The sequence below is a fragment of the Euprymna scolopes genome, chromosome 27, assembly GCF_053919585.1.
Source record: "Euprymna scolopes isolate OS-2025 chromosome 27, ASM5391958v1, whole genome shotgun sequence".
In the NCBI taxonomy this organism is placed as follows: domain Eukaryota; kingdom Metazoa; phylum Mollusca; class Cephalopoda; order Sepiida; family Sepiolidae; genus Euprymna; species Euprymna scolopes.
In genome coordinates this window covers 39,791,981-39,812,906 of record NC_136508.1, presented here as the reverse complement: position 1 = coordinate 39,812,906, position 20,926 = coordinate 39,791,981, and the positions used below count along the sequence as shown (strand labels likewise).

At 35.8% G+C, this 20,926-nt stretch overlaps 1 protein-coding gene across 17 annotated transcripts in view; it reads left to right on the top strand.

Annotated features, from left to right (window-relative positions):
* Positions 1–20,926, top strand: part of LOC145248835 (pleckstrin homology-like domain family B member 2) — an 839,292-nt gene that overhangs the window by 290,129 nt on the left and 528,237 nt on the right. Inside the window, exon 1 of one of the 17 annotated variants that reach the window (XM_080110534.1) lies at positions 20,551–20,690. The exons of the other annotated variants lie outside the window; for them this stretch is intronic. The gene's annotated coding sequence lies outside the window, so the exon portion shown is untranslated. Of the gene's footprint in view, positions 1–20,550; positions 20,691–20,926 lie in introns of those variants that run through there. 17 annotated transcript variants of the gene reach the window in all.

Genomic DNA, 20,926 nt, shown 5'->3' with positions numbered 1-20,926 from the left:
ATGTGGAGCAGTTTACTTATCTCGGCAGCAGCCTATCAATAAATGCTACGGCTGAGAAAGACATTGATAGCAGAATCAGAGCTGCTTGTGCATCATATGGAAAACTGTATAAAAAATTAATCGGCAATAAAGGGCTGATGTAATCTACCAAGCTCATGACCTACAAAGTGGTTGCAATCTCAACCCTGCTGACTATGGCAAGACTAAGAAAGAGATCTGAAAAATCCCAAAGAAAAATTTAGAGGCAGTCATTATGAGACAATTGAAATTGAAGGGGACTGTGACGAGGGTTATTGGCATGAAGAGGACTTCCATAGGGTCTTCCAGAAGTTGTTGGAATGGTACAGTAAGTGGATTGCAGCCGGAGGAAATTACTTTGTAGAGGACTAGAGTTTCATGTGTGTACTATCAATAAAAGTGCCCATACGAAAAAGTCTGGACATTTATTGAAAACACCTCGTGTATGTGTATATTAGGTTGGTGCAGGAAATTTCGTTTTTTGACGTTCAACTATATATAAAAGGAGGACATTATTTTTGCACCAACCTAATATACATAAACTTAAAAATAGTGAAGGAATTAAACAACCCAGTATAAAACAAAATCTACCCCCACCCCCGCCCAAGACACATTCTAAATTTTTTAAATTCTACATTATTTTCAGTTATTCTTGACTACGTAATTTTGTGGTTGGTCTGAAGAAGCCACTGCGTTGTCGAAAAATATTATTACCATGAAATGTTGGACTTGTTTCCTTACACTCTTATTATCTGAACACACATGGATGATCTTAGATTAGAAAAATGAGAAGTGCAGTGAGAAACACCCCAAAAATAAACTTTCTATCGTAAACACAATTAATAAACTTACAAAAGAAAATGTATGACCTTTAAGTCAGACGTTCAAGTCAAATATAGATTCTATAAAAGCATTTGTTCTGTATTTAAAGGTTTTAAAAGTGAATTTTTTGCTTTTTACTTTCGTCTCACCCCCTCTCTCTCCTCTTCCCCTCTTTCCTCTCGGCCTCTCTCTCCCTCTCTTTCCTCTCGGCCTCTCTCTCCCTCTCTTTCCTCTCGGCCTCTCTCTCCTCTTCCCCTCTTTCCTCTCGGCCTCTCTCTCCCTCTCTTTTTTCTCAGCCTCTCTCTCCCCTCTCTTTTTTCTCGGCCTCTCTCTCCCCTCTCTTTTTTCTCGGCCTCTCTCTCCCCTCTCTTTTTTTCGGCCTCTCTCTCCCCTCTCTTTTTTTCTCGACTTCTCTCTCCCCTCTCTTTTTTTCTCGACTTCTCTCTCCCCTCTCTTTTTTTCTCGACTTCTCTCTCCCTCTCTTTTTTTCTCGACTTCTCTCTCCCTCTCTTTTTTTCTCGACTACTCTCTCCCTCTTTTTTTTTCTCGACTTCTCTCTCCCTCTCTTTTTTTCTCGACTTCTCTCTCCCTCTCTTTTTTTCTCGACTTCTCTCTCCCTCTCTTTTTTTCTCGACTTCTCTCTCCCTCTCTTTTTTTCTCGACTTCTCTCTCCCTCTCTTTTTTTCTCGACTTCTCTCTCCCTCTCTTTTTTTCTCGACTTCTCTCTCCCTCTCTTTTTTTCTCGACTTCTCTCTCCCTCTCTTTTTTTCTCGACTTCTCTCTCCCTCTCTTTTTTTCTCGACTTCTCTCTCCCTCTCTTTTTTCTCGACTTCTCTCTCCCTCTCTTTTTTTCTCGACTTCTCTCTCCCTCTCTTTTTTTCTCGACTTCTCTCTCCCTCTCTTTTTTTCTCGACTTCTCTCTCCCTCTCTTTTTTTCTCGACTTCTCTCTCCCTCTCTTTTTTCTCGACTTCTCTCTCCCTCTCTTTTTTTCTCGACTTCTCTCTCCCTCTCTTTTTTTCTCGACTTCTCTCTCCCTCTCTTTTTTTCTCGACTTCTCTCTCCCTCTCTTTTTTTCTCGACTTCTCTCTCCCTCTCTTTTTTTCTCGACTTCTCTCTCCCTCTCTTTTTTTCTCGACTTCTCTCTCCCTCTCTTTTTTTCTCGACTTCTCTCTCCCTCTCTTTTTTTCTCGACTTCTCTCTCCCTCTCTTTTTTTCTCGACTTCTCTCTCCCTCTCTTTTTTTCTCGACTTCTCTCTCCCTCTCTTTTTTTCTCGACTTCTCTCTCCCTCTCTTTTTTTCTCGACTTCTCTCTCCCTCTCTTTTTTTCTCGACTTCTCTCTCCCTCTCTTTTTTTCTCGACTTCTCTCTCCCTCTCTTTTTTCTCGACTTCTCTCTCCCTCTCTTTTTTCTCGACTTCTCTCTCCCTCTCTTTTTTTCTCGACTTCTCTCTCCCTCTCTTTTTTTCTCGACTTCTCTCTCCCTCTCTTTTTTTCTCGACTTCTCTCTCCCTCTCTTTTTTTCTCGACTTCTCTCTCCCTCTCTTTTTTCTCGACTTCTCTCTCCCTCTCTTTTTTTCTCGACTTCTCTCTCCCTCTCTTTTTTTCTCGACTTCTCTCTCCCTCTCTTTTTTTCTCGACTTCTCTTTCCCTCTCTTTTTTTTCTCGACTTCTCTCTCCCTCTCTTTTTTTTCTCGACTTCTCTCTCCCTCTCTTTTTTTTCTCGACTTCTCTCTCCCTCTCTTTTTTTTCTCGACTTCTCTCTCCCTCTCTTTTTTTTCTCGACTTCTCTCTCCCTCTCTTTTTTTTCTCGACTTCTCTCTCCCTCTCTTTTTTTTTCTCGACTTCTCTCTCCCTCTCTTTTTTTTTCTCGACTTCTCTCTCCCTCTCTTTTTTTTCTCGACTTCTCTCTCCCTCTCTTTTTTTCTCGACTTCTCTCTCCCTCTCTTTTTTTCTCGACTTCTCTCTCCCTCTCTTTTTTTCTCGACTTCTCTCTCCCTCTCTTTTTTTCTCGACTTCTCTCTCCCTCTCTTTTTTTCTCGACTTCTCTCTCCCTCTTTTTTTCTCGACTTCTCTCTCCCTCTCTTTTTTTCTCGACTTCTCTCTCCCTCTCTTTTTTCTCGACTTCTCTCTCCCTCTCTTTTTTTCTCGACTTCTCTCTCCCTCTCTTTTTTTCTCGACTTCTCTCTCCCTCTCTTTTTTTCTCGACCTCTCTCTCCCTCTCTTTTTTTCTCGACCTCTCTCTCCCTCTCTTTTTTTCTCGACCTCTCTCTCCCTCTCTTTTTTTCTCGACCTCTCTCTCCCTCTCTTTTTTTCTCGACCTCTCTCTCCCTCTCTTTTTTTCTCGACCTCTCTCTCCCTCTCTTTTTTTCTCGACCTCTCTCTCCCTCTCTTTTTCTCTCTCTCTCTCCCTCTCCCCCTCTTTCTCCTCGGTCTCTCTCTCTCCCTCTCCCCCTCTTTCTCCTCGGTCTCTCTCTCTCCCTCTCCCCCTCTTTCTCCTCGGTCTCTCTCTCTCCCTCTCCCCCTCTTTCTCCTCGGTCTCTCTCTCTCCCTCTCCCCCTCTTTCTCCTCGGTCTCTCTCTCTTTCTCCTCGGTCTCTCTCTCTCTCTCTTTCTCCTCGGTCTCTCTCTCTCTCTCTTTCTCCTCGGTCTCTCTCTCTCTCTCTTTCTCCTCGGTCTCTCTCTCTCTCTCTTTCTCCTCGGTCTCTCTCTCTCTCTCTTTCTCCTCGGTCTCTCTCTCTCTCTCTTTCTCCTCGGTCTCTCTCTCTCTCTCTCTTTCTCCTCGGTCTCTCTCTCTCTCTCTCTTTCTCCTCGGTCTCTCTCTCTCTCTCTTTCTCCTCGGTCTCTCTCTCTCTCTCTTTCTCCTCGGTCTCTCTCTCTCTCTCTTTCTCCTCGGTCTCTCTCTCTCTCTCTTTCTCCTCGGTCTCTCTCTCTCTCTCTCTTTCTCCTCGGTCTCTCTCTCTCTCTCTCTTTCTCCTCGGTCTCTCTCTCTCTCTCTCTTTCTCCTCGGTCTCTCTCTCTCTCTCTCTTTCTCCTCGGTCTCTCTCTCTCTCTCTCCTCGGTCTCTCTCTCTCTCTCTCTCTCTTTCTCCTCGGTCTCTCTCTCTCTCTCTCTCTCTTTCTCCTCGGTCTCTCTCTCTCTCTTTTTCCTCGGTCTCTCTCTCTCTCTCTCTCTCTTTCTCTGTCTTTCAAATAAAGTTTCTTCTCATCTTGAACATTTAATATTTAATATAGTTTTCTAAATCTCTCAATTCATTTAAAATGGATGGTGGGAAGAGAGTGAAGTTTATTTCAATGGAAACATTTAAGTCCATTGTGCATTTCTATTTCAGTTTGAACCAAAACTGAATTGAACATAGATTTCAAATGATGTTGATTTGTTTTATTTCAATAAGCCCCCCCCCCAAGACAAAAGGAGGGTGGACCTGTAAATTCACTCTTATCCGTTCGTCCGCCCCCATTTAATAACTACGCCTTGGAATTTTTTTTTTAAATTTGGCACAAACATTAAACATGATATGAGTAAAAAAAAAGTAACAGAACCGACTTTCCAGGAAAACTCTTTTTGCCCCCTAGGGGTGCCTTTCTGGTTTAAATTGACACTTTTGTGCTTATTAAAAAAATATGATGCCTTGGATTTTTACAAATTAATTGATTTCTTCGCGATAACTCTTCGGTGTGCCCTAGGGGCTCTTTTAGGGCTAATAAAAACACTCCATTTTTGGGACTATTTTACCATATTGTCTGTATGTCTATTTAGTAGTTTTGCATGGTGTTGAACTCAAATTTAAATATGTTAAGGTCTTGGGGACTTTTGGAGGTAAATGGGAGGGGGGTGAAGCAAATGACGGACTCCATCATTTCTTTCTTTCTTTTTTTTTTTTTTTTTTTGCATGATGCAGAACTGAAATTTACATATGTTAAGGCCTAAAACTGAGCCGTTTGTTCATTTTCACCAGGATTTGACGTCCCCTCGGGACACTTGGGGCTAAATGGTGGGGGTGGGGGGCAAATGCTGAACTTAGTCATTTTTTTTTTTTTATGTCTCGTTCACTGTGCACTCATGGGGAACCATGCATGCTTCACTTGTTTGAACCCTTGTCTTGTATGTTACAATCTATTTGACCAGGAAGCACATGATTGAAAGAATTGGTGATGCCGGGTTCAAATCCCGTTTGATCTACTGTAGTCATTTATGCAATCATGATTTTGCATAGAGGCTGGAGAGGGGGGGGTTCATTGGATTCAAAACCACCTGAGTTAAGTCCTCATTATTAAGGTGGCTTTCTTCTCTGGTGACTGAGGTGTATAATCCTGTGCAGTTCTAGAAGTTTATTGGGAATCACATGAAGCGCTCTTAGCAGGGAATGCTAACAGGGCTGCCCAGGCATTTTTTTAAAGGCCAAAGTCCCAGGAAAAATAAAATTAATTACCAAAAGCAGAAAAGTTGTTCACCTTTTTGTTTTATTTTACTTCAATGTTTTCCAAAATCAAGAGCGTTCTTTCAGGGGCAAACACTTGATCTCTATATGATGAGGCTCCTTCAGTCTCTGACAGACTATGGATACCCACCGTAGGGGTTCCTGCCACACCTCTCCTGAGTTGACATTGTTAAATACCAGTGGCAATTGAATATAATAATATAAGAGCCAGGTACGTCCAAGGATGGAATACTGTTGCCACATCTGGGCAGGAGCTGCTAGAAAGAACTTGTCCTGCCTTGATAGAGTTCAAAATAGACTTCGTAGCCTCGTAGGAGATGTCCTTTTCTCCTCCTTGCAACCTCTATCTCACAGAAGAGATGTTGCGAGTTTGTCTCTGATGTATCGTTATTTTCATGGAAAGTGTTCAACTGAGCTTCAATCTATGGTCCCCCCTCGCCAAACTTTCACAAGAAACACTCGTCTAGCTGTAAACACTATCAATAATTTCCCCCACTCTTTATCTGTGCCTAAACCTAAACGTAGATTCCATGAACAAAGCTTCTTTCTTAGAACTGCACGCCTGTGGAATTGTCTTCCGTTTTCCTGCTTTCCGGCTGACTACAATATGGTTTTGTTCAAGTCTAAAGTAAATAAGTTCTTGATGAGCCGTTCCATATAAGTTATTAAATTTACCAAATTTTCATTACTAATGATTACTATATTGACCAACTTCTACTGTACACTCTTTAACCCTTATCCTTGAGTGGCCTCTGGGCCTTGATAATGTGGTGATGCCTTTGTAAAAAAAAAAAAAAAAAAAAAAAAAAAAAAAAAAAAAGTGTATGTATAGGACGACTGGAAACTAATGTTGAGATAAGCAGAGAGCACATACAGCGCCTAGAATTCCCAAATGGTCACCCATCTGGTACTAACCAGGATCAACGTTGCTTAACTTTGGTAATCTGACGAGAACAGTGTGTCAACGCGATTGTGCCGTATATGAGATGCATACATACAGTACATACAGTAACCCTGAGATACGGTGACCCTAGGATATGTTTTTCCAGTTACGATGTGGAATACAATGTTTTTCTGGCCCCTGGTTACGGTATTTGCCCCGCCTTATGGTGTTATTTATGTTATTTGATTATATACATGAGTATTATATACTGTACTGTATTTTGTTACTGATTTTTAATGTTTGATGTCAGGGGTTCTTCTGTATTACAATTAGTGATGGGACGATTCTAATATTTTTCCCGATTCCGATACAATTACCGATTCTATACTAAATTTCCAGGGTTCTACTGTTTTCCATTATAGTTCTTTATTATCTCTCAAATGTTGATTTCGTGACAAAAGAACTAATTTTTCTCTCACTAACTGACCAGTTAACTGCATTATAATATATTTTTCTTTTGATCGCTTACTCTTACAGGATTTTAGGATAAGAATTTGTTTAGTCTGGTGGAATATCCAGCTTAGTGTTGTTACCATAGACAACATCACTTGAAGAAGATGCACTAATCGTTGTATAAGTCAGTGTAGGGGATTTTATTTAGGCTTTCAATGCTGTTATTTTGAACATTGTCTTGGCACACTCCTGTACAGAGAGACCTTAGATACTCAGGGACAGGTCTAGTAGGTATTCAAGTTCTTTCTGTACACCAATTTTATACACGAAAATTATGAAAAGTAAAATTAAGATATACTAAAATGAAAGGCTTTGTTGGTTTGTCGTATTTCAGTTTAAAGTTGCATTATCCTCTGTATTTCATATTTTAGTTTTTAATATTAGTTGGTCTTAAGTTTAAATTCATATTTTAATTGCTAAACTCACATATTAAATGGATACATCCCAAGAATATACAATTTCCCTTAATCTCTATCTGTGCCTAAAACTAAACGAAAATTCCATAAGCAGAGCTTCTTTTTTTTTTTCACGTAACTGCTCGTGTGAGGGACACAATACTGCAGAGCTGCTTCCCAGTTGACTATAACATCGTCATTTCAAGTCCAAAATAAACAAGTTGTTGATGAACCGTCCTCTAAAATAACTTCTATCCAATTTTTACAATCAACCAAAATGTATTGTTGCAGGCACGAGTTCACCTTTTTGTGATATTTGGTTGGAATTTGTCCATTTCACATGTTGGCTTTAAGAAAATGACTTCCAAAGTAACCTGTCTCTGAACAGGTCTTTATTTATCTCTCTTTCCCTCAGGTCCGTTTTTTTTTTTTTTTCTTGACCTATGTTTTCCTTGGAACAACTTGCTACCTCAACTGTTCTACATCAGCTAACTCAAGAATTCTCATCCATTCTTCCAATGTGGCCATACCATCAAAGTCTCCTGTTCTGCACACATACTGTCCAGATTTAATTGATCTAAGCCTGTCTGCATTGTATCATTCTCATTTTGAATTCTTGTTCATATGTTGATGTGAAAATTGCCACAAAATCCTGTGTTAGCCAATAAGACGAAGGGCATAACTTTGGACCGAAAAATAAACAAGATGGTTCTGTTCAGGTTTTAGAATCTTGTTAGTAGTGATGAAACAATTCCAATATTTTTTCCGATTCTGATACTTTATAAATCTCTATTTGACTATAAAATTGTTATATCTAACTTAAATTGCCCCCCCGCCCGATAACAGTAAAAAAATACATGTTAAATGTGCAGATATTTTTTCAAACGTAAAAATACACTTGTAGGGGATAGTCTACCGATTTTAGTTTTACTGGTTGTTTAAAATCAATAAATATTTAATATTTTATCATTACTACATACAGTGGAGTATTTTGTTTTAAATGAAATCTAAAAAAAAAAAAAAAAAAAAAAAAAATGGAACAATTGTTTTTGGCATTGAAAAGTATGCACAAATGTTTTTGATTCAGATACCTCAAAAAGTTCCGATTTTTTCAGATTCCCGATTCCGATTAATCATCTCAACATTACCTGTTAGACATGATCCCAAACAATTGCTCCATATGTTCCAAATGGCAATATGCCTTGTTTGGGGTGAAAATGAGTTTTTTTTTTAAATACTCTAATGAAATGTGCTCTGGTAAACTCTTTGAATTTTTCCCCACTTGACATACATACTCCCGACTAACTTGACATACATACTCCCGACTAACTTGACAAGCAGCAAAATCTTACCCCTTCACTGTTGCGGTCTAGATGTTGAAAAGCCTTCTACTCTGATAGTTTCCTCCTTCAAACTGCTAGACTCCCTCCCTGTTTCCTGCTTCCATGACTGTACTCACCTGCAGACGATTAAATGTAATAATATGAACATAAATTTCACTGCCAACTCTCCTCACTTCCCTGCTAAACACGATCCCAAATAGTAACCCATTACGTTCCAAATGGCAATATGCCTTGTTTGGGGTGAAAATGATTTTTTAAATTTTTTTTTTTTTTTTTTTTTTTAATTTTTTTTTTATGTCCAAACAGATCCTAATCCGAATTATGAGTTTAAATTCTGTGTCTGTGAAATGGAAGCAAACATTTTTATTTTATTTTTTTATTTTTTTAATTGAGTACGTTATTGGGTGGAGGGTAGAAGAGATATAAGTCTTTTACTATTTCCCTACCCCTTGTTTTTGTATTTTTACTTCTTTCTCTCATCACATCCCTCTCTACATCTTTAATGATGCTGAAGCTGGTGTTTTCTGATGAAATGTCATTATGCATGTAAATCTTTAATTTTATTTAAATGTTAGCAATTCAAAGTTTAATTAGAAAATAACTTTAATCCTACAAGATTTGCATGCGCAGAAATGCAGTTCTGCAAGATGGTTTTCAATTCCATGCATTCCCTTAACCTCCCCCATCATCCCAGAACGAAGACAGAATCTCTTTCTCATGGGAAATAGTTCAACATTATTTTAGCAGGGGTTCTCTTTAAGAAAATAGGTTATAATAAAGGAAAATATAGTAAAAAAAAAAAAAAAAAAAAAAAAAATACACAGATTTTTATATAATAGATACTAGCATTTCAACCCGGCGTTGCCCGGGTGTTTGGAGGTGTATGTTGAACCAAAAAAAAAAAAAAAAAGCGGTCAGTTTTTTTAACTTTGACCCCTATTATGGCCCCCTTAACATTTATTGTTTGGGGCTCAAATCAAGTTATTAAGTTATATTTAAAATTGACAGTTATTGCGAAGGAAAATGTACACAGACACACACACACAGATACGTTCACTTTTATATATATAATAGATTAGAGTTGGGACGATTAATTGGAATCGGGAATTAGAAAATTTGGAACTTTTTGGGGAATCGGACTCGGAAAAATTTGTACCTATTTTCCGATGCCAAAACGATTCCTTTAATTATCTCTACATGGGAGATGTGTATGCGAGTATTGTTTTTTCTAAACAGTTCACTTCTTGTAAGTAAAAAAAAAAAAAAAAAATACTCGAGTTGAGATGGAAACCAAAACATAAAGACAATGAGTCACATAGAATAACTATTAGGCCAGCTTACCACGATCTTTAAAAAGTGTTTTTAAACCTATTTATTCCTAATGTAAGGAAGCTGTCATGTGGACGATTCGCGCATGCGCAGTTGTGAAATAGTTGACAAACAGATAAACATCCGATGACTCCCCAGGTACGAATTTTTAAATTTTGACCACTTAGCAGCCTTTTTTTCATGATGAAAAGCAATTAATAAGTTTTCCACATGTCTGAATACCCTATATACAAAGTTTCAAGTTTGTAGATAAAAAATTCGTTGAGTTATATAGGTTGAGAGTTGTCCTCACACACACATTCTCACTTTTATAAATATTAATATATGTTGACAAATAGTAAGTGGCGAAGTGTGAGTTTTTCTTTCTGCAATTTTTGAAGGTGTACCCTGATATGCAATGCACGCGTGCGCGAATGGAATCACACACGTGTGTTATTTATTTTTTTTTGTTTTGTAATACTTTTTGAACGAATTCAATTATTTATATGGAGGTACATTTTTACCTAAATGCGAGTTAGGAATAATTTTCCCTTTGACCAATTTGGTACCCCCAAATGGAGAGCGGCATATGTATTGTTTTTGGAAATATAATTATCCACTGACACGTATTTTGTCGTTTACGACTTATCAGAGTAGCTGAATCTCGGTAGATTCAGCCACTCTGATGCGTCGTAGATGACGAACCACGTGTCACTGGATAATTATATATATATATATATATATATATATATATATATATATATATATATATATATATAAAATTTTTATTATTTATTTATTTATTTTGAAACAGAAATCCGGCAAAGTGTTCGATTATAAGGAAAATCCGAAAATAAGAGCATATTATTTATATTATGTTTACAGAAAGTTTTAGCTGAGATAAGTCATTGGTACCGTCGGTTTCAAATCCGATAATTAGGACCGTTTTAGATACCCATATGAAGCTTTCTTCAGCCAACACTCATTTCTTTAATGGGTTTGAAACCGACGGTATCAATGACTTATCTCAGCTAAAACTTTCTGTAAACAATATATATATATATTATATCTATATATGTATGTGTGTATGCACTAAGGCTTTACTCTTTTGAACCCTATAACTTTAGGCGATGATTTTATCACAAAAATGAATGCCCACATGTTTTTTGTGTTTATGGTTAAAAATAACAATGTATTGACCAATCAGCGAACAGCTTGTGTATGCAACTTCAGACCTTGGGAATGTTTTGCTTTTCATACAAAACGTCTGTGTTTGGACGACAGGGTTGAAAGGGTAAACTGTGTGTATACTTTAAATAAATATCAAACTGTCTTTAATATTTGATTGGCGACTGGGGATGGGGGGGGGGTAGTGAAGGACTTATCTCCTAAATGACATAGTTGTGTAATGCAGTGCGGTGTGCTTTGCTTCTGAGTTCATACTTTGGCTGTTAAATACCTAACTGGAATAGGAATGAACTTCAATGCATGTCTAATAGGTAGAATTGTATAGATGTTTAGTTATGGCTAAGCAGTTAGCATGTGAGGGTTAGGGGCTGGAAGTTAAGGATTCCACTACAAACGCTGTGAAATGTAGCTCCTTGACAGGGTTCAAAAGAGAGTCGCAAATCTGATAGTCCCTTAACTGGCATCTAAGCTTCAGCCTCTGTCCCATTGACGAAACGTTGCATCCCTCTGCCTGTTCTACAAGTATTTTAATGGTGAATGCTCTGATGAACTGCAAGCACTTGTGCCCCCATGACGTGAACACCCTCGACAGACCCGACAAGCTGCAAAATCCCACCCCCACACTGTAGAGATCCCTAGATGTAAAAGATCTTTCTACTCCGGTAGTTTCTTCCCCAGAACCGCTAGACTTTGGAATTCCATTCCAGGTCACTGCTTCCCCAACTGTACTGACATGCAGAAGTTCAAGTGCAACGTGAACCGACATCTTGCTGCCCAAATCCCTACATAGTACCCCTGTAGTTGTTTCCCCTGCTACACCAAAGTGGCAATGTGCCTTGTTTGGGGGGAAAATGTAATTAAAAAAAAAAAATTTATTAGATACTTGTATTTGCCTATGGAAGGTTAAAAGAAAAAAGAACGGCAAAGTATTAGAACAATTATACTTACATATATAGATTTAAAAAAAAAAACATGGATGGAAAATGACACCACAATATGTATAAGTCTTTTGCTTTTTGATTGATGCCAATTAGATACACTTCTGATGATTAATAATACTGTGAAGCTGCAGTAAAATGTTAAGTACATTTTATTACCATTTATTGCTGATATACAGTGAAACGATAAAATTGTCGCCCTAGAAAAAACATGATTCCATTTCCGTTTGATGAAAACCCGGTTTTCTTTTTTGGTTGCAGACCATCTACCAATTGGCCAGTTGTGTACAAATCCCAAGAGCGATAGGAGCCTTCTATCATGTCTGAAAGTGAAACAATGTTAAACAAGCGAGAGCGGAGATGCACCGCTTTACAACTCATGCTCTCTACCGATCCAAGTTATGACAACAGGACTATTGCCAGCACCCCCAAAATGCAAATCTGGACTGTTCAACGCTTGAAGGCACAGCTCAATGAAGTTTCCAGCCAATCCTAAGTAATTCACAATAGTATTGCCTGCACTAAGAATTAAACTTTCAACCTCCAGAAAAGTGTCATTTAGAACTGAATTTATTTAGTATTTTATCAGCAACTCATGAACTTGCTGTCTCCCTGTTTATAGTCTCGTTTTAGTGTTGGAAAATTCTGATCATGTGATTACGGTGTAAAAGGAGAAAAAAAAAATTAATGCATCTTACAGGTACGACTTGTTATGGAGTCAAGACAAAAACGCGAACCGGAAATCCAAAAAAATATTTTTTTTTTATAGAAATTGCGATTATTTTTTTTTTTTAAAGGATCAAGATCTTTTCTAAGAAGAGAATAATGATTGTGTTCAACACACGTTAGCGTGTAAAATAGGCGTTAAACCGAAAATGCTATGACATACTCAAGAACTGTCATTCATTCTTTCAACATGACCATACCAGGCTAGACAGAGACACTACATTTGTAAACTTGTGTGAAACTTGGCGGAAGTAGGTAGTTTTGCATTTCTGCCCCCAGCCGTAAACTCTGTATTACTATGTTTATAATGTTCTGTAATTTCTAATTCTTACTTTTTTTTTTATTTGCATAATTTATCTTCCATCTTCGTACTTCAATTTTCTCTACGTTTAAAATAAGAACTTGCCATTCTTTTCCTCTCTTTCTATTAAGCTACTATTGCTAATACTCCTCTCCTTCCCCAACTCTCATATCATTCGCACTTCTGCCGTTGAAAATATTCAAGTTCAAGTTCAGTTTTCGTATAACGGTACTTGTACAATTTAATCAAGACATTAAAAAAATAAAAATATCGAAAAAAAAGGTTATATTGTACGTATCCGTTTTGAACTGAAGATCCCCGAAAAAAATAATTGCTTAATTTGATCGAGTAGTTTTTTTTTTTTTTTTTTTTTTTTATGACAGCACGTTGAAGGCAGACATCTTGGATTTTTAAAAAATTTTGTTTGAAAACGCCACGGGGAGATAACTCCATGTAAAGCGCCGACACTCCCTCCCCATCTTTAATAACTAGCTTTTCATCCTAAAAATCGAACCTTTTGCTCGGTATCATAACAAATTGTTTTTTCGCTGTAAAACAAAAACTACTTGATGAAATTAAGTGAAATTTTTTTTTTTGGGGGGGGGGGGAGAATTTCATTCCATAACGGATACCTACAATTTAAACTTTTTTCGATATTTTCATTTTTTTAATGTCTTTATTAAACTGTAGAAGTACCCGTATAACACATAGATTCAGAATCGACGACAATTTTTATAAAATTTATTTTATTTAATTATTTGGACTATTATCCTCATCTTCTAGTTGTTGTTTTCTACGACGTTTCGGCCAAGTATTCCTCTGGCCTTCGTCAGGTCAAAAAGTCGTAAAAACAACAACTATAAGATGAGGATAATAGTCCAAAAATAATTAAATCAAATAAATTTTACAAATTACTCATGTCAAAATAATTTCAAATTAATTCAATAATTTTTGTATAGTTTGATTTTTTAGTTTTTTAAATTTAAAAAAAAATTACTGAACAGAATCAGTCTGACTAACCGATTATCTATCAGAAAAAGAAAGGCCTTTCGAGGAACAAAAATGCAAGGTTGTTGGCGTTCTTCCGTGTTAAACGATGGAGAATCGCGCCTATTTTTAAAAATTAAACATTTTGTCAAAATCGTGTCAACCAAATAAGTTGGGATTTCTCGTAAGATATTTGTATAAATTTTATATATATATATATATATATATATATATATATATATATATATATATATATATATATATATATAGCAAATGCGTAAATAACCGTCTTATCTGAACTGAAAACATTGACACGATTGTCTCTGAATGTGTCTGTCGCCATTTTGTAGATTGGTGTGTTTAGGTTATTAAGAGAAGTGAGCATTTCCGTTTGCTTGCGTTGATAGGATCCGAAAGTTTTAAGTGTGAAAAGGAATTTTGTTGATCCTCTTACATCAAATTGGTCAAGCTGGTATGTGTATGGTTCGGTGATGGGATACTATAAGTATGTCTATGTTTAGATCGTACTTCCTGTCTTCAATTCTTAAAATAGAATCGTCATCTCTTTTAACAGAGGAAAAAAATGTGTGTATTAAGTTATATAATTTTTTTTTTTATTTCACATAAAAAAAATTCCACAAAACAAAAAAATTAGCCACAAGGCCACTCAAAATTTTAGGATGGGAGGGAGTGTCTATTATCTCCATCACTGTACCTTTGGTTGGACTACGCTGCCTAGCTAAAGTCTTTATTCACCATAATGCCGCAGACACACTGGGGGCGGATCGTACTTAAGATTCCCAAATCGTTCTTTTTTTAATATGAATATGTATTATGTATAGAAATAAAATTTTGTAAAAAAAAAAAGTCGTTTATTTATTATATGTATTTATTAATCATAGCTTTGTTCTATACGTTTATTAGATTTACCCCCTGACCCGTTGGGTCACAACCACTATTACTTATTGTACTTTGGTTTCATTAGAAAATTTATCACCTGACATCCTTTGCCTTTTTGGCTCGGAGCAAAGTGTAATGTCTACTCTGATACTACACACTTCATCTTTTTTTTTCCTCGGTCAGTGGAGAAATCTTTTTAGACTGAGGCAATTTTAATTTTTAACACAGCCCAGGGCCCCGCTTTCCCCCCTCTTTGTTTTTTAGTGCGGTTAGCTGTATTTTTCTTCCATTAAAAACCGACCTTGTGTCTAACTCTTTCCTTGTGGGGAGGACAGTAAATATAGATGGGACATTCTTCATCTATAATATAAATCTCACTTGTCTGTTTAAATGTATGTATGTATGTTTGTATGCCTGCCTAAAGCTTTTAACAGAAGCGATGAAGTTTCACGAGATCGTTGTCATTTTGAAGCTCGACCCTTTGGACGACACATATCGAAAAATTGGCTAAAAATTAATTCCTTCGTCCTCAATTGGGCACTTTTCTACAAGGAGATCGTTTTTTTTCCCCGATATTTTCGAGAGTCATTCTCTCTTTTCGATTGACTAGCCTTAATTTAAACCTTTGCCATTTCTGGTTTGGCGATGAATGCAATGGCAAAGATGTTATATATATATATATATATATATATATATTTTTTTTTGTTTTTGTTTTTTTTCACATTCTTTTCCTCCTTCGGGGTATGGGTTCAAGCCTACCTGTCTACTGCCACTTTTTTTTTGCTCAACACACACCTCCAAATACCCGGGCAACGCCGGGCACCCAGGCTAGTGCATAACTAAAACTAAGTTTTTACTTCTATTATGATTATTGTAGGTCTAAACAATAAGTAATAATTAAATAGTTTTGTAAGCAAGAGACCTTGGCAATGTTCCATGCATATGACAATCACGGGATCAGATTTAATATAATTGAGCAAAGCTTTTTTTGAAATCTTGTCAAAGAATTTTGAGATGTGTCCTTGCGTCTCTCTCAAACGCTTTGTCCATCAGTCTTTCAGCCTGAAAACGTACAGCACTTGTGCAGCATACCGGATTTTTATGCAAATGCATTTCAGCATTCATTCTTTTTCACGGAGTGTTATCCTCATCATCATAGTTGTTGTTTCACCACTTTTCAGCCAACTCATCCTCTGGCCTTCTTCAGGTGATTAATCGTGACGGGATAGGAATGTAGAACACAAAATTCAATTTATAAGACCATAAAATCTAACCATGATAACCTTTCAGGGCTTTTGGCACAGTGGATCGCGATGTTGAGTCTCTATGGTTCCACACTAGCATTGTCTGAAGATAGCAATTTCAATCCCACCTAAGAAGGCCAGAGGATTAGTTGGCCAAAAAACATGGTGAGACAACAACTATGGAAGGCAGTAATTATTGGAGACACAGTTACAAGACTCAGTATTCTTATCCCATCATGTTTAATCACCTGAAGAAGGCCAAAGGATAAGTTTGCCGAAACGTGGTAAAACAATTATGAAGATGAGGATAATAGTCCGCAAAAAAAAGTTAAAAAAAAAAAATATGCAAATTATGAAGCCTTATCTTAAAGGATAAAAAAAAATACAAATAAAAATGTATTTTCTGGTAAAAGCATACTAACGTGTCATATTAAAATTAATATAATTTTTAAAAATTACAAAAAAAAAAAAAAAAAAATGATCAAAGATTTTGAAATGTTTTTTTTATCATGGAAATTGTGCTAGACAAGGCATGAAGCCATTTGATGTAAGGAGCAAAAAAAAAACTATAAATTATTATTATTATTACTATTATACTGTATATAAAAAACTATACAATAATATTAAATGAAAGATGAGGAATGAAAGTTATATATATATATATAAGATTATTATGTCATCAAAACACAATTAGGAAAACTTGAGAAAAAGGCTCTAAATTTCTCGTTAACTTTTCCTTATTCTGATGGTATAATAAACTTATAATTTTTATCCCCCATCTTTCATTTAATATTGTTTTCTTCTTCGTTTGATAGTGTTCAGCATTTATCTTGATGAGGTTTTGCTTTGTTAAATATTTACTCTTTGATAACATAATTATTTTATATACGGTTATACATATACGCATGAATTGGATCAATCAAAGTGAAACTGCATAGCTGTTTTCGCCATTATATCTTAAGTTGCTGCAGTTTGAGTCAATTTGTATTGTTCTGCTATCTATAAACTTAATTTTTTTTATGAAAAAATGAATTTTCGTGTAATTGTTAGTGGTTGTCTTTTGTTTTTTTGTTGGTTTTTTTTTTTACATTTTAAGTAGAACATACTACTATCACTGCCAATTAATGACGAAAAATTTGTTTTTCATTATGTCTCACTTGAAGAACTTAATTGCATATTTTAGATTTCGTTCATTAAAGAACAACAAAAAAAACCATTGAATTCACAGAACCTTGAAAAATACACTTGTCTCTCTTTTTCTGTTTTTTTTTTATTTATTTATTTATTTTTTAATACAATTAACTCCATTTTAGAAGTGATGTAAGATTATAGTTATGACTTCCGGGTGGAAGTAGTAAAATGGTAGAGTGCTTGCTTTGCATCTCGCCATTTCCACTTACCCCGAGCATGGTTCCAATTATTATCTTTAATTTCTTCCTTCCATTAAACTTGAACAATGTCAAGTCACGAGAAATGCTGTTAGGGATCCCCTCACTCTTGCTTCATGATTAACTAATTTCATGGATACCTTTCAGCTGGTATCCATTATCTCTAGAAGCAATAACGTCTAATTGGCGTAAATAATTTTAAGAGAATATTTTTTGTCTCAAAGAAATTCCAAAAGCTTGACATTTTAAATTACAAGGGCAAAAAAGTAAAACCTAGTTTTTTTTGTTTTTTATTCAAAAAATTTAAGAGCTACATAGTCGACACTGATACCATTAAAATGAGCGACCTTTTGTGCTCCAGAACTTGTTTTTCTATATAGTCATCACCATTCTTAATACACTTTTGTCAGGAACTCAATGATATTTCTGCTTCTGACACACGTCCATGACAGGGGTTACTTTCTTAGTCTTGCACCGTCAATATCTGCAACAAAGATGAAACTTTCATGCCATGAATGCATAAGTTCAGTCATCATAACAATGCAATTTGCAATCTCCTTCTGATCCATTACTTTTGAAACGCTCCTTCTATTTTAATCCCTCATAATCTTACTGCATGTTTAATGCTTAATTTAAAAAAGAATTTTTCTAATGAGTCACCATTTATCAAAGTTAAAAGCCACTTGAGGATAGGAATTAATGAAACAGATTGATGACGATGAACACTACTAGAACATTACAAATTTCCATATGCCATTCACTTAAAACAACTGTCAATCCCAAAAAACAGCAATTCTTCCACCCTTGTCAGAAAGGATGTTTATATGATTTGGCATTTGTTTTAGACGAAAGTAAAAATGATTCCTCTGAAATTGCTTGCATCATTGTTAATTATATTTAATTAAAAAATTTGGAGATGATATTTTACATCATTTCACATTTCTGAATTTTGAAGACGAAGATTGGTTATTCGGATTATTTGGATTCTTCAGACTACTGTTCTCATCTTGAGTGTCATTTTCAAAACGTTTCGGTTGATGTAACCTCCTACCTTCTTTAGGTTTATCTTCTTGAACTAAGTAATTTAGACAAAATTTTGGACGGAACCCTTTTTTATTTACTTCGCGGGGGTAGTACGCTCTCATTTCCTCAGCCATGACTGCATAGAGGACTTAAATAATTTGCAATCGAAAATTTTTGGTCGCCCACACTTAGTATTGAATTGTCAACCTTATAATTGATTTTTCTAGGTACCCTAACCACTGTGCCATGGGTCCATGCGAAGGTCGGGAGTTATATCGACTGAAACGTTGTGAAAATAACATTGAAGATGAGAACAGTTGTCCAGAGAATCCAAATAATACAAATTATATCAGTTTGTTCTTTATAAGTTTCCGACCCAAGCACTTAGAGAGTAAGTGAAAGAGAAAAAGGAACGTATTCTTTTTTTTTCTTTACTTAATGAACTATCAGTTATCCAAATCCTAAAACCATGTAAGGATAAAGGTCAATGGAATGGAGAGATTGACAGTAGAGTGATTATGAATACCATGGGAGGATTCAAAATCTCTGCATACCACTTATTCAAAAGAATAGCTGACGCAGCAAACAGCAATTTTTCGCCTTTGGCAGAAACAAAGCTTAAAGGACAAAATAGAGAAAAGCAAGAGTTGCAAGGCCTCCCAAAAATAAACCACGTCCATTTTCTACTCTCCATCGGTGTGGGTGACCGTTGGCTCCCATGCAGATCATCCACTCTTTGAACAACTCTTCATTTTTAGTGTTGCTGGATGTCAGGTAAGCCAAATCTAGCTCAATGAGGTTTGCTAGTTTAGTTGCCAACAACAACTGGGACAAGTAATGTCATATTTTAGAGGTTAAAAGTTTAGGTTTTAATTTGTTTGGCTGAATTATGGGATTGTCAGAAGTTGTTGCAATTATTACATTTGGACATTGTCCTATAATATCAAATCACGTATCTCTTTCTATCTCTCTCTCATATATATATATATATATATATATATATATATACTAGCAAAAGTACCCGTCATTGAATGGGTTCAAAAAAAGCCTACAGAAAATGGACTGATTTATGAAAGTATGATAGGTTATGAAAAGGAAGGGTTGTAAATTTGGGTTGAATTTGGGGGTATCAAAACCAAAGCACAATATGATGAAAGTAAAAATAAAATAGATAAACACCATAATTTATTATACAATACCTGTTCACACTGAAACACTTATCACAATATTCTGTGGATCTATATTAAAAACCTTGTTAAACTTTGTGACATATTTCCATTCTGTAGAGGTTAGGTGCGAACGAACACCCCATAATTTTATTATACCATATTTCTTCAAACTGAAACATAATTATCAAAGTATACGTACGCAGATAGATATGAAAAGTCTTTAAAGTTTGTGCCTATTTCCATTCTATGGAGTCCAGGTGCGAACGCAGACCCAACAATTTTATTATACCATCCCTATTTAAGTTAAAACATACTTATCAAAGTATTCTTATGTACATCTATATCAAAAACACTTGTAAACGTTTTTTGAATTTTTTATTGCCATACTTTGTGGACCAGGCGCGAATGCAGACCCCACAATTTTAATGAACCACCGTTCTGCCAGATCAAACATACTCAGTCCTGTGTCTCGATACATCTATCATTATATGTAATGAGTTTTTTAAAATAGTCAACCATATAGGAGACTATTCGTGACCACACACACACACACACACAGCTTTATATTATAGATATATGAGAGAGACAGAGAGATTTGTTTTGATGACTCATGGCTACTTTTTGCCATTCTATTTTTATCTGTCATTTTATTTGTCACAAGAAATGTCAATATATCAAATTCTAACTGCTTTGTTACTTCCTGTGTCAAACTGACAGATTCTGTTATATATATATGTAATCGCAAAAACAAAACTTGGCAAATATCCAAATTTTACGCACTCTAACAGTTTTAATTCATACAGAAATATAAAATCGTTACTCATCCTTTTTAGACTGTGAACAATGAACAAGTTTCAAATTTGTTAAATGGTTTAAATTGTACCAACAAATTTTAAATGGACACGTTTCTAACTGAATCAATAACTACAAACAAAAAATGAATCCTCAACGGGAATAAAAAAAAAAGCTTTAATCCGCATTCATTTAATTTTTGACTGACAAAGGTGATAGAATCACTGAAAAGTTTTCGTCCTCAAATAGAAATTACTTTACACTTACTTTTTGGATGTCCAACCAAAGACCTGCCTGAGACTGATCAACGTAGCTGTAAGTCAGAGATTTATGTATTTTGGTTTTGACTTTCTCATTGATTCTGCATATATTATATACTAGTGGGGGTACCCGGCGTTGCCCGGTTATTGTGAAGTTTGTGTGGGGGTAAATCAATACAAAATGGAAAATAAAGAATAAGCGAACATAATAACCCTGTTTAAACATAATTTTTTTTTTAAATAAAAAAAAAAAAAAAAAAAAATAGCGAAATAAATAAATAAATGAATGAA